The 17,931-nt window shown below is 39.5% G+C and overlaps 1 protein-coding gene across 3 annotated transcripts in view; it reads left to right on the top strand.

Moving 5' to 3' along the window:
* Positions 1–4,502: 4,502 nt before the first annotated feature.
* Positions 4,503–17,931, top strand: part of dlgap4a (discs, large (Drosophila) homolog-associated protein 4a) — a 116,432-nt gene continuing 103,003 nt past the window's right edge. For all 3 annotated transcript variants that reach the window (XM_084720679.1, XM_084720678.1, XM_084720677.1), the window contains exon 1: positions 4,503–4,813. The gene's annotated coding sequence lies outside the window, so the exon portion shown is untranslated. The remainder of the gene's footprint in view (positions 4,814–17,931) is intronic.

The following is a 17,931-nucleotide window of genomic DNA, read 5'->3' as shown; positions in this document are numbered from 1 at the left end:
GGGGGGCTGAAGAGAGGCAAGGCAGTTGGGACCACACATGAATGTTACATCCTTTGGATTTTTCTGGAAAAACCATTCCAACTTCTTCAGACAGAAACCAGTCTCTCCAAACTGAGAAAATTGGGGTAGGTCTAATTTTTTAAGTTATGTTATGTTTTTAAGTGGCTTTACAGAAAGTACATGTATTTCAAACTTATACCACACAGACATATAGCCAATTATTCCACTGGCTATTTCAAATCAGATGGCTACCCACCACAAAAAAAAATCTGGGGTTGTTCAGTGTTTCTGCCTGTTAACAGAAAGTTTTTCCTGACCACTGTCGCCTTAGTGCTTGCTCTTGGTGGGAGCTATTGGGTCGCTGTAAATAATATAGTGCATTAAAGAGAATGGTCTAGACCTGCTGCATATGAAATGAGCCCTAAGGTAACTTCTGTTCTGATTTGGTGCTATACAAATAAAATTGACTGAACTATTTCAATTGGTTCAGTCTAAAGCCAGGTTGCACTGGTGGTTTCAGCCCCTGTTCTGCTACTCTCATATTCAAAAATATGCAAGAACATGTGATAAAGTGCCCTCTAGGATGCCCTTCCCGTGGAGAAAATGTGATAAAGTGCCCTCAGAGTCCACCACTGCCTGGTGGTGCATATGTCACTGACCCCACATCCACTCAGGCTTTGCAGGGTGTTAAAAGACAAAATGGCCATCTTTTAATAACAACTCAATCATCTGGAAAAGGCTGCTAATGTAAGAGCCAGCCAAATGAAGACAAGTGGGTTCTCACCATGCAGGTAGAGTTATAGTCTGCTAAAATGAAGTGGGAAGCTGAACTAATTGTCTGTCTTGTTGAGAGACAATATGTGAAGAGATTACTGTCAGATAACTTAACCCAGCCCTATGGAAAAGGACAAGCTGAACAAAAAAGTATTCAGCTTACAACACAACCACTGGCTGCCTCGGTGCCCCCTTTGGATATCCACCCTTGGATCAGATGCAGAGTTATTAGTCATGGTCTTATCCAATCAGCCATCCTTAATGCTTGTGCTACTGGGCATTACTCTGGAGAGGACAGATTGTCTTTTATTGTCAGTTTGATTTCAAACTGGAGATTAGTCATATTCATGCAGTAGCTGGTGGCACAGACCTCGCTGTGTGTGTATGTGCTTGTGTGTGTAATGTTTGCATTTCTGCCTCCAAACATCTGTGTGGCCATTATTCACTTTGACGAATGTTCATGAGTAGCCATAGCTTCATAGATTAAAGGGAAAATCCAACAGAAAACAGCCCAATTTCACATATTGTGTGTCATGTTATTAAGCCCAACAGCACATCGACAGACTGTAGCAGTGATGTCATCCACATACTAAAATCCTGTAGCTACCCCACAGATGGTAAATAATGGAACAACTGCTGCGAGCGCCCTTAACAGCATCATGGCGATTTTATCTGGAATATGGGAAGACTATAAAGCATTGATTATTAATCATTTTGAAGGCTACAGTCTGTGGTTCTGTTGAACTGCATTGTGTTACACAGAGATGTGTTATTTAGTCAACTCTCACTGATATGAATATGGTGGACAAAATAACAGAAGAACCTGTAGTCTTTACCCTAAAAATGTCTATAACCCGCCAGTGTAATGCAGTACAAGTCTAGACTTAAGGGGATGAAGTAGGGCTGCATGATTTGGTAAAAAAGTCATACTGTGATTATTCTGACTGAAATTGCAATTGTGATACTATTAAATTATCAGTTTTGTATTGTACCTTTTATGTTCACTGGAAATAATCTATTATAATCATGCTGATGTGATATTTATTGAGCTCTGTACCAAACAAACATGTTTCCTTTCATTTAGAGAACAAGATTTTTAGAACAGATCATCTATGGAGCATTATGATGCTGTTGTCTCATACATTTTTCCTTTTCCTTGGTTCTGGTTCTGCGATTTGGATATTGCTCCTGGACATATTGTAATTTGATTGCAATTGTGATTAATTGTGTAACCCTAGGATGAAGAATGCATATGGATCATGTAGCCTATAACCTTAAAACCTCTATATGACGCAGTCCAATTCAACACCACCGCAAATCACATCCTCCACACAGTTAGATCATTGTCCCTGTAAAATAATTGAAACAAAACTGAACATTATAAAATATAGAGGGTAGGGCGTATTTCAGATCACTTGTATAAGACTGCATTAGTTGAGTGTGTAAATTGTATAACATGCACCATAATTCGTCTGTAAGTGGCTACAAGGAGATTTTAAAACTTAACTGATTTTTTGCCCTGTTGGGGGCAGTGGAAACATGATGTGAACACAATGTGGACATTTACCTTCATATGACAAACTTGTTAACAAAGAATTGCTGGTTTACACATCCAGCAAACATGGACCAACATTTCCACTCATTTAGAGTCATGTTTGTGGCCACCTAATGAATGTACGTTCAATATTTGCTCTGTTTTTAGCTCTGCTTTTCATCTCCACCGTCTTCTGAGGGAAATATTTGCCTCCTCAGTTGTTAAATGGTCCATTATGTTCATCAGCGACTCACTGACTGTGTCTTTCTGCTTTATGGTGCCAAGCTGAATGAACAGTTGGGTTTTTTTAAGCTTATGTGCTGAAAACAGCTGTGTGGTACATCTGGAAACAACCCTATGACAGCAGTGAGAGTGAACCAAAACAGTTAAGTTGTGGTCAGAAAAAAATGTTTAAATGCACTGTAGAGCTGATAATAATCTACAAGTTCATGTGGAGTGACTCCTTTCATATTATTAATTTGATCAATTGCTATGGTGAAAATAGTGATTTTAGTGTTAATTAATGTATTTATCAACATATATAGGCTACTTCTGTTGCATAGACAGAATGATAATGAGTATAAACAAGTTTAATCATATCAAATTAAACTTTACTCTAGTCAGAAGTCTCCAACTGCTTTTAAGGCCACAAGACACAACTGAAAGCTGCAGCACACAGCCAATAAGTTTTTTAGGGTCAAACTCCTGCTTCTTAGGTCCACAATGAAGCTCATCGTGTGTTAAAGACATTTATGAAAACCTGCCTGAAACCTTTTATTTTTTTTAATGTTTACTGAAATACCTCAGAGCCTGAACTGCCTTTAGTGATAACTTTTTACAACACTGTAGAAGGATTTGTTCATGTTGATAATCATATATCTTTAAAAAATTATCACAGCTTGTTCTATATCAACCATTCATTCAGTGTTATGGATGCTTCATAAGAGAAGTCACTGTTATTGAGAAACACTTAAGACGACACTTAAAATGTCCTTATATCTGCTTACAACTACATTATAGTTTGTTGTGAACTATTTATTAAGTGCCAAGTTAACCATGGAAACATTTTAGAGATTTTTGGGTTTCAGGAATGTGTGTCTGAATCATGACGTCAGTATTTCTACAATCCTGACTGCAGTCCTGTGGTGGGCTTTCTCCGATTCACATTCACATAAAACTCATCTGAATGGAACATCTCAAACAAAAACTATTGTGGTCACAGAGTCAGTCACTCATACAACATTTGACTTAAGCTACTAGTAGACTAATTGAATACTTGATTGGTAACTAGGTCGATTCATCATTTTAATCATTTTTCAAGTAAAAACTATTGCTCTAATGAGACAATTTGCTGCTTCGTTTTGGGGGATTTTGGCCACTTTGGGTTTTGGGAAATAGTGATAGGCATTTTAATGCAGATTATATGATCATGACAAAATAATCAGCAGCTTAATCAATAAATGAAAATAATAACAGCCTTAATAATGTGAGCCCCATCAGATCAACTTCAAAAATGATTGTGATGATTGTTGAGTGTCATTCCCAGGTGTGAAATTGTCTTACTACCGTTGATTGGCCAAAGTCTCCTGTTACAGGCTAGATTTTCTAAAGCCTGACAAGCCAAAAGGAAGAGGTCTATTTTTCTCTCAGACCGCTTAAATTACATTCTGATTAGAGGCTACTGTGGACCTTTTACCCTGTGAATGAAATGAATGAAAAATAAACTGCCTACCCCCAGCTTTAATCCAAAAAATGATCAGTGGGATAATGAGTATAATCTAGCCCTAATACACTGTGACAGACCAACTTCAAAAAGTTCCATTAATTAATGAACCCTTAATTACTTGATTAATTGATTACCATCTTACTGGGGGGCAGTGGTCTGACTTTATTGTCCTGAATCCAAAAGGCTTCAACGCACCATTTATTTTTAACAGAATTTTCCCTTTAAAGTCTCCTCTCTCCTGTCTTGAATCATCAAACAGCATCACTCCGAAGAATAAAAAACACACGCACGCATGTTGCCTCTCAGTGCGCATAATGATTCATCAACCACCGTTTGCTCATGAGACCGTGATTTCGGCTCCGATGAGTTCATTTTCGGAGCTGAGTGTTTTGTCGTGGGCCCTCGGATGCCCCCACCCCCACCTCTCTCTCTCATCCCGCGTCTCGACGGACCAAACGCTGCTGCAGCAGCATCACCGGCAGCCTGCGAACTGCGTTTTCCCTGCCGTGATGGATCCAGGCTGTGTACACCGGTGAGCTGCTGCCGGAGGACCGCTGGACTGTGCGGAGGACCGACAGGCGATGATCCTGACTCACATCTGAGGGATAAAGAAAAACAATATATAATCTATAAGTGTTATAGGAGCGCGTTGTTTACCTTGCCGACAGATAAACAGCCGGGTGACAGTGATATTACGGCCGACATGTAAGAGCTGGATAACTATTCCCGTGTGAGCGACACCCATCTGCAGCTGATCACCACTGAATAAAATGAGGAAGGTAAGCTTGTTGACACGTTCAGGATCTCACATCGGGCGTTGCGGGTTTCAGTCAGAGGACTGACGGCTCGGCTGGAGCTCATCAGGCTGCATTGTTGCATCGTCAATCCCCCCTCTTGAGTTCAAATTGACGATTTGCCTGATTTAAATAGGTCGCTCTTCACCTGTCGACTCATGAGTGAGGCTGGAGCTGCAACATGCCGATATGTGTGACTTGTAAATGTCATGTCAACAGCAGCAACCTGGGTTTTTTTTTATCATGGATTTCACTCTGGAGCAGAGCTGGCTCCATCCTGCCAGAGCCAAAGTCAGTTTACTGAAGCCACTGGCAAGAAGAATATGTTGCAATCTGAAGCATTTTTCAGCCTTTTGAAGTGAAAATATGCGTGTGTGTAATCAGTGTTTGACAAAGTTATCAAGCCCTTGCTTTCATGATTTCTGTGGGGAAAAAACAGCAGAGTTTTGAGAAGGAAAAACATGTCTTTTATAAACAATTAGGCGAATCTCTGTTAGCTTTTAACTCGGTGCAGATTTTGAATTAATCAGCACTAAATTACCATTTACTTGTGCTTGGTTGCGCTGCTTTTCTCTGGCTTTTGGTACAGTAAAACCATGGCAGCATATTCCTATCTCTCCTTTGAAGTTTCATCACTCTCACTGCTGGAATAATTAGAAAGTATTACACTTTTTGGTAACTAAAATGTAAGCAGTATAGATCTGCAATTAATAATCAACTATTAAATTAATTGCCAGCTATTCTGGTGATTGAATAATCGTTTTGAGTAATTTCTTTAAAGAAAAAATGTTCACATTCTCTGATTACAGATTTCCAGATGAATATTTTCCTGTTTCTTTTGTCCTCTGTGACACTAAATTGAATATCATCGTTTCACCCTTTTCTTACATTCTAAGGACCAAACAACTAATTGATAAATCAAGAAAATAATCCACAGATTAATCAACAATGAAAATAACTGTTGCAGCCAGTAGTATGTGAGAAACATGTTTCTTGGGGCCCCCTGTCCTCTAGATCTCTGTGGACGTGAAGCAGCTCACTTCTCTTCTTCTGACACTGAGGATGAGGCTGGATCCAGAGGGAGCATTTGATTGATAGCCGGTTTGTGTCAAGGCCTGTGTTTCAGTTGTTGTTGTCGAACAGGAGTCCCTACAATTAAAAGCCCATTTTGTTAGTGGAAGGCTGATTAATAATTCATCCGCAGCTCGATGGGACCACAAATCTGTGGATGGCACACTGAGGGATGTCAGTGTAGCAGTGTAGAGGAGGAGAGCTCGGGCAGCCTGAAAGGTTTACACATCACAATATAGGCTGAATGGTAAATGTTTTCTGAACCTGTACAGGCTTTTAAATGTGTACAGGACTTGTTTAGACAGCAGGAGAGTGGAAGCATACAAACCCAGTAGTGCGCAGTGCAAACAGAGCGCTGGAAAAGCTCTGGGTATCCTGTATAAGACAGCTCTGTTGGTGGTGGACTGAGGTGTCAATGTCATATGAGCTGCCAGGGAGCCAACAGCCATGATGATACTGTACCAGAGCGCTGAAGAAAACCCAGCTGGCCGTGATCCAGGATGGTGGGTGTTTTTAAAACAGGCTTAGTCAGGACTACTGCAGGGAGTGATTAGACAAGATGCAGTACAGTATCACACACATCAGTGTGACGTCAAAGGACACACAGCTTTTAAAGTCGTTTCACACTGAGACCCCATGGAGTCTTGCAATGATTGAAGTAGTTCTGCGCAAACAGTGATGTTGGAATACATGGAGTTGACATTTAGATTACTGTCATGCAAATTATCTGTGTGGTTGTTTGTCCTTGTCTGAGAAGGTTGCTGAAAAGTTGGAGTGTTGTGTCTCTTTAAAGTTTCACCAGTGACCAGGAGGAGGAATATAATTAAGTACATTTACTTAGTATTAGGGATCTAACAATATATCAAATATCTCAATATCATACCAGGCTGTGACAATATCTACCATTATATCTCATGGTTAATTATTTTATTTTATCATTATTATTATTATTATTATTATTATTATTATTATTATTATTATTATTATTATTTTGTTTTATAAAAGGATTACTTCTGACTGGTGTTGTTGCATTATTTTTGTTTTGCAAGTGCACATACATAATTCAAACATTCACTGCCAAACACAATTCAATTCTGTACACATCAGATTTATTACTTAGTGAAAGACCCTCTTTTTCAAGACTTTTGTTGATATCGCAATCAATATCGATGGCTATGGACTTTCCGTTGTGAAGAAATATTGTAGTTGTGGAGTTCATGAAAAAATTGATACAGCATAGTATCACAATATTTTGTGTAGCAGTATTGTGTTGATAATCAGATGCAAAGTATCAATCTTTTATTATGTGAATTATTAATATTGCAAATACACATTCAACTTTTTGTACTAGGATAATAAAATCATTTATTTCTTCAGTCCCTCAGTGCCACCCAACCCTGGTCCTTGGGACTCGCTGCCTGCCAGATGTTTCCCTGCTCTCGCACACCTGATTTAAATTAATAAGTCGTTATCAGGCTTCTGCAGAGGCTTGATGACGAGCTGATCATTTCAATCGCGTGTGTCTGAAGAGGAAATCATCTAAAACATGCACGGCTGTGTACGGTGCTGAATTTTTTGGTGAAGTCAGCAGAGGTCATGGTCAGCATGATTCAGAGGTTTTCATTCAAGATGTTTCAAAACAAAGTTTTCCCCACCTGATACCGATTCTGATACCTGAACTTTGTGTATTGGCTGATGCAGAAAGATCCAATACCAGTGCATTAAGTATGATTTTTAACAGCTGCATATTACTAACCCTGTAGGAGTAACATACAATGGAAATACTCAAGTTCAAGTAGGCTTGTCTTAAAATTGTATGCTAAGGTCTAGTGTGTAAGATTTATATGGATTTGTTGGCAAAATATGACAGAAATGGAATACAATAAGTGTGTTTTCATTGTTACTGTATGAGCCATTTGTAGCTACAGATGGCGCTGGTCCTCTTCATGTTGCATTGTCATGTTTTGACAGTAGCGATGCACGAAATTGCCATGGGAGTTCTGGGGACATGTCACCCCTAATGTACGAGGGAGGGAAACTTGATCCTCCCCCCAAAATTGCCATCCATCCGTACATGTTCAAGGCTCATACTTGTCCATGTTCAATTATACATGGTTAGGTACAGGCAGCATTTGAGACATGATATGTTGTTAAATCCACAGCCTCTGAGAAGTGCTGCACCAGAGTGCACTGCTATTACACACAGTTGTACATTGTGTTTCCTTCATTAAATAACGAGATAACAACACCAGGCTGCTACAGTATAACCATACAGACTGGCTGGGCAGTCATAACTCCATATTCTGCTTTTTTTATGAAGGAGATATATGGTTACTAGGGCTCACCTTCCTCAACTTTCTTTCATCCTTGAAACAGTGCAGCGTAACATTAATTACTAAACTGTGACCTTATTGTTGTAGTAACTATGTGATGGAAAATCATACTCTCAGTACTAATAATAAAAATATTAACTGAACTGAGGTCTTGAATGAGCACTTAGGTTTTATGGCTTCAGTACTTTTGATACTATAAGTTGTACATTGTAAAAACCATTGACATATTGGTTGTTATGACAACCTTATTTGATACTTTAGGTACATTTCACTGACATTAGTTATATATTTTTACTTAAGTAAGATTTTGTATATAGGACTTTTACTTGCATTGGAGTAAGAGATGATTTTTCCGCCTTCTGTTTTAAAAATGGCAGCAGAGAGAGTGTTAAAATCTTGTGTCTGCACCTGACCCACTGTGTTAGAGCCTCAGCATTTTAAAGCTTTCTGAAGTACGATTGCCCATGCTGGGCCGCATTAGCTGTATCATGAGAAGAGAAAGAGCAGAAATGTCACAAGGTATTGGCCTAATTGGCATTTCAATGAACATGGACAACAGTCTCTAAAAAGCCCAGTCTCTTTCCCTTTTCTTCTTAGCCTGCTATTCTCTTTCTGTTTTATTAACTCGCCGGCTTTCCTCTGCCAATCTCTCTACTATATCAGCCGTATGTGGTGGGTGTTAAGGTCAGCTGACAAACACAACAAGGTAATTACAATATAGCGGATTCACCAGCCTCTTATGTTACTCGTCACGCTGTGTTATATTGAAAGATGTAGTGCTATATAAGAGTGGATTGCTTACTTCCTGCATTATTGTATCTGCTGCATCATGCTCATGTTAGTATGGAATTGCAGTTTGAGAGGAAAAAGATGTGTTTACTGCCTAAAATAGTTTAAATACAGTAGATAATTTCAAGCTGTTGTTGCTCTATATTTACCATAGCAACAAGGCAGCAGTGTAACTTCAGTTCAGGCAGAAGAATGGCGCTCTGAACTCAGCCATGTGTACACTTCCTCCTTACCATGAAGTGTCTCAGTGCTTCATCTGATCAGCTGTTGTCTCATCGTCGCCCTCTCAAATTTGTGGATAAAGAGGACTCAGATGGAGAGCAGAATGCTGTCGTTTCATCTCTGAGGAGAGCGACTCATCTCGCTCTGTGTTACTTCAACAACACAGAGAGGTTTGATGACCTTGGTAACGCTGCTCTCAGTCCATCTCACGCAGGAGCTGATGAAGTGTTTGGAGGTGATTAAAGTCAGCCTCCTCTGATGCTGCTGAGTCAGTGACCTTACCTGCCATCAAGGCAAACATATCCTCTCCTCTCCTCTCCTCTCCTCTCCTCTCCTCTCCTCTCCTCTCCTCTCCTCTCCTCTCCTCTCCTCTCCTCTTTCCTTTCCTCTTCTTTTCCTCCTCCTTTCCTGTCATCTTTCCTCTCCTATTTTGTTGCTTTCCTTTTGTTTTCTTTCCTTTTGTCTTCTTCCTCCTCTCATCTTCCCTCTCTTCATGCTTTCATCTCCTCTCATCATTTCCTCTTCCTCCTCTCCTCTCCTTTCATCCTATCATCTCTTCTCCTTTTCATCCTTTAATCTCCTCTTTTCTCCTCTTTTTATCTTTCCTTTCCTTTCGTAGCATATTTCCTTACCTATTTCCTTTGTTTTCTTTCCTTGCATTTCGTTTCCTTTAATTTTCTTGGCTTTGCCTTGCTTTGCCTCTCCTCTTCCTCCTCCTATCCTCTCCTTTCAACATTTCCTCTTCTTTTTCCTCTCCTTTCATCCATTCATGTCCTCCTATGTTTTTTCTTCCCTTTCCTTTCCTTTTCCTCCTCGTCTCCTCTCCTCACCTCACCTCTCTTCTCCTGTCCTCTCCTCTCCTCTGTTAAGCAGATTGTTTAATGCCGTAAATACAAACGAAGGACAAATGAAAAGATAAACAGTCCTCTGCGTCACACTAAAGAACTCATCGTCCTCTCTCAGTATTCGTCAAAGTTGTAACATCTCATATTTTCCACATCTTCTTGTATAAGAGCTGAAAATAGAAACAACTGTTTTACAGTAGGCCCCTGACAAGCGTCTTGTTATCTCCCTGCATGTGTCATTTTACAATAAGTCCCTGCCTGGGCTGCGTTGCTGAATGGATCATCTGACACAAATTTGCATGTTAAGCTGAACGTTCCTCACCAGGGACAATTAATCAGCACACAGCAATTAATGAGTCTGTGTCCCCTGGTGATTAATTGTGTCTCATGTGTCCAGTGTTGGGGAGATCCCAGCAACAGCTGTTTGTTCATGCCAGTGTTTTTATGGCAGTCCATATTTTTCATTCAGTGTCCAAAGAATTTAGTGTTCTTGGGATATTAAAGGGACAGTTAACACCAAAATCTAAATTACATATCTACCACTATTCTGTATGGCTGTTTACCCAGCTAGACCATTTTGATGTGAGATACTGAGTCTTGGAGATATTAGCTGTAGACATATCTGCCGTCTCTTGAATATAATAGAACTAGATGCAGCTCAGCTTGTGATGCGTTGTATTGATGTCTGAGTGTTTTCTTTAATGATAAGAGACGCTGCTTTTTTAGCGTTGCTTTCAGTTTTGTTTCCAGTTTTCATTTCTAGATTCCAGTGCAGTAATGTCACTGTGGAAAATATTGTGCGACATTTAAGGATGAAAACTAATAATGATTTTTTTGGCGCATTAAGCAATGCAAGCCGAGTGCCAGTTAGTTCCTTTATATTCAAAAGAAAGCAGTCATCTCTTTGGCCAATATCTCCAGAATTCAGCAGCTCACATGATAACAAACTATGTGGATAAAGAGCACTACAGGTAAGAGAAAAATGTTTTTTGCTTATGTGGTGAACTGTCCCTTTAAGCATCAAAATTAAATGAAATGTGAATTTGAATAAATAGTTGATGAAGATTTGGTTTATTTGTTGTGCTCACAGTTTTGTAATCAAACACTACTGAAGACTAATTGTTATGGACAAGAAATAAAGCAGCCTTCATGCAGAAGCTGCCTGATATGACTGTGAGGCATTTGTTGTGTGAAAGGAGAAGCAATAGAAAACAGCACCGAAGATGCTGCAGAAAATAAGGCAGGGTGATATTCAAAGCTCTGGGATATTTTGTTTTGCGACTACAAAGAGAATTTCTATAACCTTCGCTTGAATTTCTGGGGCAGTTCTTGGTGATTGTGTCTGTGGGTGGTTGTGTGTATATAAAAATAATTTTTGGACAGGGACAGAGCTCACAGGGTTTCATTGTAATATCCGCTGCCCTTGAATCACAAGTTGGCTTTAATTACTTCCGTGTAAATATGAGAAAACTGGTGTTCAAAACAGATTTTTGCCTTTCGGAAAGCTGCTTCCCTCCGGCAGGGAAATCAAATGCATAAATTCACATACATATTCCAGAGAGCTGCGGGATGGCACAGGAATGTGGCATTAATGTGTTGGTGTCCAAGCATGTGAGAACATTGCGGTACACAAACACAAGTGTGTGCAGACAAGATGGACAGAAAAATTGTACTTTGTGCAGGAAAAAAGATCAGTTCCTGCCTCAAACTGCCTTCAGCATAATTTTCTCTCATTAATAGCAAATGAAATTGATTGTGTAATCATTCATTTAAAGGGATGGTTGGGATTATTTGATTTGGGGTTGTATGAGGTATGTAAGTCAGTGTTTTACAGTAGATAATGGTTGACACCCCCAGTTTTGAGGAGCAGACAGGAAGCTAGTCAATGTACTGCAGTGGACAGGGTCACCAACAAAAAGTATTTTAGCCACCTAAAAAAAGGCCTACCTAAAATACTCAATATCGATTTAAGTGTATTTTACTTAGCATCGGACAGCCTTTATCAATGTGAAACCAGTAATTTTACCTCTTAGAACACAGCAGCTGCTGCTCCACAGCTGCCTGGATTGGTTGTTTGTTTGTGTTACTGTCTGACGTTGGTGTATTAAATGGTTAGTTCAGATTCACAGAAGTTACACAATGCCACAAATGAACGCATAGATTGAGACAAATGTAGGTTAAATTACCAATTCATTAAGAAGGTCTGATTGAGGGAGTGATGTTTGGCTTAAATAACAGCGATTTTTTTGGGGGGACTTTTTTTTAAGTGGCTAAAATTAATTTTTCTGTTAACCCTCCACAGCCAAACATTGCTTAGCTTCCTTGCTGGTGCTCCTCTCTGCTTCTCCAAACTGGATGCACGCGAACTGGCATTTACTGTAGGTAACGCTGACTGTAGATAGGCTCCTTATACAACCGCACTTCAAATTAACTGAACTATCCCTTTCATATATTTTACTTATGGACTAATGATTGGTTCTCTTTCACAAATTGTTTCACTACAAGTTGGCCAAGTTGCACAGACAGTGGGCTTGATAGGGAGTCAGAGAGCAGATCTGAGCCCTCTGAAGATTAACACCATGGGATGTCTGCCGTCTGGCTTCTGCCACCGATTACATTCACTCGAACCGAACACTGACCCTGGGTGTGCCTGTGTCACAGCCCTGGACCCTGAGCACCATATGGACACGGCATCTCATCTTATCAGGCCTGTAGCCATCTCCACTTCTCACTCACCACACCAGAAGATTGTTTTCACCTCCTGACATACATGGATCCACGTTATTTCAAGCACAGATACCAGGATCAGGGTCCCTCGTGTCGATAGAGATAATTAACACATTTGACCAAGACAGATGTAGATTAAGTATGTGCCTGTGGCTGCATTTTTTACGCAGTGATTAAGCCTGTTTTCTAAAATAGATACTTCACTGAACTCATTTTCATTCCAACATATAGTTGATTTAAAAGGAAAAAGCATCATCAAAGCCATCAATTCTTTTACTTACTTCTGTGAAGAATTGCTGTGTTTTAATCCACCCTATTGTCAGGAAACAAAATCAGTATTGGAATATTCTGTGGCAATGTTGTTTTCAACTTCCGATGGCAACATTTTTAAAACTCCTACAATTTAAAGGTTGAATATCCAAAGAACAAAGTAGTGAATCAGAAATAAAACATCATTTTTGAAGTTTTCTCAGTTGTTGCATTCGAAAGCACAAACAAAGACGCCCACACCTCTGCAAAAACTTTGCTATCAAAAAACACCTTTCATTAATGTTAAACAGCATACACGTGTGTGTGTGTGTGTGTGTGTGTGTGTGTGTGTGTGTGTGTGTGTGTGTGTGTGTGTGTGTGTGTGTGTGTAAAATTCTTCTCACTAATAAGGAATCAGGAATTCTTATCATAATTATAAAGCCTAATAAACCTCAATAGACCAGTAAAGTGCGCACGGTACTGGATCACAGCTGTCAGACCGTCTTTAACAGATCAGTCCCATGACAGCTGCAGCAGCTGTAGTGTTTGTGTCTGCGTGTTTATTGTGATCCAGAAAAACAAGGATTTATGATCTTATATTGTCATATCTGACCACAAGACCAGTTTGATCTGGAGAGAAAACAGTATGTGTACTTCTGTCAGAGCCTGATGCTGGGTGGATAACGTGTGCGTAATTTTGCACTCGGGTTAAAGCTGCACCTCAGTCTAGGTGGGTGTTCAGCTGGATTGAGGTGCAGCTCATGATATGCTTATGATGATGTTAATAATGAATTCTAAAATAAAACATTTATTAAAACTTTTCAAGGTGCTTTAGTGTAAAACATAACCAATTGCATATCTGCATGACATTTATGGTTCATGCACTGAATTGCTTTTTGCAGGCGTTCATGTAAAATAAACCGTTTACACATGAGGCTGTTTTGGAAACATCCTGCCATCTCAAGATATTGCACACTTTCACACTTTCACGCTTTCACATCTTAAACCAGGAGATATGTCTCTTCTCGTGAATTTTTTTTCTCTTTGTTTCCTCCTGGTAAGTCCGCCATCATGCTGCCAACACTTGTGCTTGAAACACAACATGGCAAAGGTGGATTTGGACACATCTTGAATAAATTAAATCCACTATGCCTTGCGCTTTCCACTTGTGCTTTAGATCAGCGTAAGATGGGGCCCTTGGTCTGTTCTCACTGTGTGTGTGTGTATGTGCATACTGTGTGTCTCTGTATGCAGCTCTAACAGACAGAGAGCAGAGAAAAGAGACAGAGAATGCAATGCAACCATTGATCACTATGTTTTTATAGCACCCTGACTTCAAAACCTATGCACTTTATTGGCTGAGGGCTACACAACACTGCTTAACAGGCTGAAGCCCAGCCCAGCACACTTCTAGTGGGTTATAAGTAATGATTTAGAGGGATTATGTTTATATGAATCTATACATTGTTTTTGTAGGAAAATCTGCATAGTATGCTTTTAAGTCCTAGATGATTTGCAAAGATCTGTGGTTACTGTGGTAACAGCAAGTGTGGTTTAATACTATAGCTAATGTTTTATATTGCCTACAGCTCTATGTCATACAGTCGTAGCCTACTGTAGCTGCTCAGTTCTGTTTTGTTACTCTCCTGCAAAAGTTTTAAATGATCCACTCATTAAAAATTCAGAAAATGATAATTGTCTTTGTTGAGTAATGACAGACAAGTTGCGTTTTTTTAACGACTGCTTCACAATAAAGGCCACCTTGCATTTTGCCAGTGAAAGGCTTACAATGTGAAGCAGGAAGCAGTGTTCAGTCCACTGTTCGATGTGCGGTGCGCTGTAATCAAAATGATGCTGTATCACATGAATGAGTCATTTTCCTGCACTTTCCTTGTGCTCAAATGGGCCATCCGATCCCAGGGCTTGAATGATGGACTCCACCGTAACTCTACTAATAAAGACTACTATAGAGAGATTACTACATGTAAACATTTTGAATGGCTATTTCACGAAAAACATCAACAATAAGAAGTATAAATGCGGTTATGTTTCATGAAAATCTTAAGGATTGTAACTTTACAGTTCTTATTTACAATATATTTGCATGGCAGTTACAATACATGGCTAAGGTTGGGGAAAGGCCAGTGATTACAGTAAATGTGTATGGTTAATTGATAGAGTTAGGCAGTTAAAACCCTTGGTTAACAGTTAGGGAAAGATCATGATTACTCTTACTACATGTCCATGCACTGCCCTAATGTCCACACCGTTACTTGCTACAGAAAAGAGGCTAATTCCTCCATTGGTACTGAATATTGTCACTGAATATTTGTTGTTAGCTGTAGAGTAATATATTGACATCATTCTTATAAATATCGGGCTGTGTAAAATGTGTGTAAAAAAAAAAACAAACTCTTATTATTTTAGCCAAATTAGATTTTTTTTAAATACAGACACCAGAGTCTGTATCTTAGTGATGTTTAATGTTAAACTTTTGGTAACAGTTTTTCCCTGAACTGCACATATGGCATCCAAAACACAACAGCTGGACTGTGAGAGTTCCTCACGCCTTAGCCATTTCAACCCACATTAACTGAGAGAGACTGTCATAGAGTACAAAAAATCTGGGTCTTCATGTGCTAAAAAAATGCCCCCTCTCATTATCAGGCCTTTAATTTTAAAGAACCTGCTATTTCTCAAGGAGGACACCGACCTTTAATATGTTAATGTGTCTCTACAGCAACAGCAGTAGCCTGGCAGACAGTGTCCTACTCCCATAAATTTTTTAATAAAAAAACACACATACATGTAAAAGTGCCATATGTGGATAGTATAGATGAGTGTGCAGGCTGCATCGAATTGAACAACTGAGAGAAAACATTACGTCACTTCAGCAAGCACTTACTGTCTACATTAACTGGTGAAGTAATAAATCAGTGTGCAGGAGGTTGATGTGCACTTCCACTGACATATGCGCACACACATACGTACACAGACATACACATCTGAGTGGAGGATTTCAGGAAGGAAAACTGTAGCCCTTTGTGAACTGCAGATTAAACTAAGCTTGAGTTGGAGACTGAGAAATCGCACCATGGCTTTGCTTTGACTTAATCCTGCCTGTGCACAGTGTCAAGATCTTGCATAATAACGTAATGTCACCGCCACAGCTCGAGATAACAGAAAAGTTAGAAAACTGCAGATATCATAACTTTCAGTTGTAGTATGCAGTAAGTGCCAAACCATAAACAATACATGCAACCTGTGACAACCCTGTCTCCGTACATCAGAGCCTAGTAATAATTTGTTATGCCAAAAACGTTTTTAGTGTAGCGTTATTGCCGCTTGGATTGCGTTCAGAGGCAATGTTTATTTAATTACGAAATGTGTGTTTTAGCACCACACACAAGTCATAGTTAGATGTTGAGAGTACAACGTGCAGGACTTTGACATCAGAGATAGTTGTGGTTCAGTTTAGGCAACAAATGCACATTGGCTAAAGGCAGAGTTGTTGTTTTTTTTTTAAGTGGGGCTGTATTATAATAATAAAATTATATTCTACTGAGACAATGATCTGTGCCTCACTTTAACCAAGTGGTTTGAGTGCCTAACATAGCCATAAAACATATTTATCAGGCTTTAATGGATATTGCATTGCAAGAACTAATACTATAGGGAAAGCAAATTAACTATATTGAAAGTCAATGTGTTGCTCCATAATTGGTGTATTCCTAGCTGAAACCAAAGCTGATGAGTGCAGGTACAGTTAACCAAAACAGTAAAGGTGTGGGCCGGAGAACCCAGACAATGAAAAAGATCCAACAAAGTTTTACAGAACTGAGGGAAACTGCTGAGTCAGGTGATCATTTAATGGTGGGTGTGTCACTCTGAGTGCCCCCTTTCATATCCAGTTAGTCATGTGATCTATTGCAAATATAAAAATACTGATTATAGCCACTTTAATGACCATCAGCGTAACAAGGAAATGTTTCTGCTTTGTGTTGGTGATGTAATTCAAGTGGCCTTATGTTTTTTTTCTCAAGACATTTACTTATTTACATAACTTTCACAGTGTATGAGCTTTGTAGGAGTGTTAATCCATGTTTCAGGTTTGATGGTTTGATGCTCTCTGGTTTTAATGTGTTTTTGTTGTTGTTTTCTACATATTTTGCTGCCCCCGTTTCTTGTTCACTACTTAAGTAACTCGCAAGCTTTTTGGTCAGGAGAGACTCTCAAGCGCACCCACACAGCCCCTTCACTGTCAGGGCCACAAAGAGTCAAGAACAACATTCAACCTTGTGACATTACACACCCGCATCCCCTCTTCCCACACACACACACACACACACAAACTTTGACTGTAGCTGGAAGGAGTGATAGTGCACTGTGTCATCCTCAGCGGTGAGGCAATTTGAAGCCTGTCTCCCTTTTCACAGATAGATGCAACACGTCCCCTAGGACTGCTAAACACAAACACTCTCATGATCACTCACCCTCACTATAACCTTGAAGCTAAATAGCACAGTTTACCACATGACACAAGGTGTGCTGCTATATTTGTTCCTTATTAGGAGTTTTGGTCCTCAGTGCACCTGGTCTATCAGCCAGGGTGCTGACGGTGTATTGACTTATCCATGTACCTTTGCCAATACTGAATATATAGAACTGTATTTTCTCGATCATATAGTCCGTCAGCTTAAGGGTGTTTTAATTTGCTTAACATTGTGTTTTGTTCTTTGCTAATCCCTGAGGTAGAAATCCTCCGTAACTGAGTTGATACACTGTCTAGGACTCTCCATTTTATCTTAGCAATTAGCATTGCAAGAGATTTGCATGACAATTTGGTCACGTCTTCACACTATTATTA

Source organism: Lutjanus erythropterus, chromosome 6, assembly GCF_056507025.1.
Source record: "Lutjanus erythropterus isolate fLutEry1 chromosome 6, fLutEry1.hap2, whole genome shotgun sequence".
NCBI classification, from domain to species: Eukaryota; Metazoa; Chordata; class Actinopteri; order Lutjaniformes; family Lutjanidae; genus Lutjanus; species Lutjanus erythropterus.
This window is presented reverse-complemented; position numbering and strand designations above follow the sequence as displayed.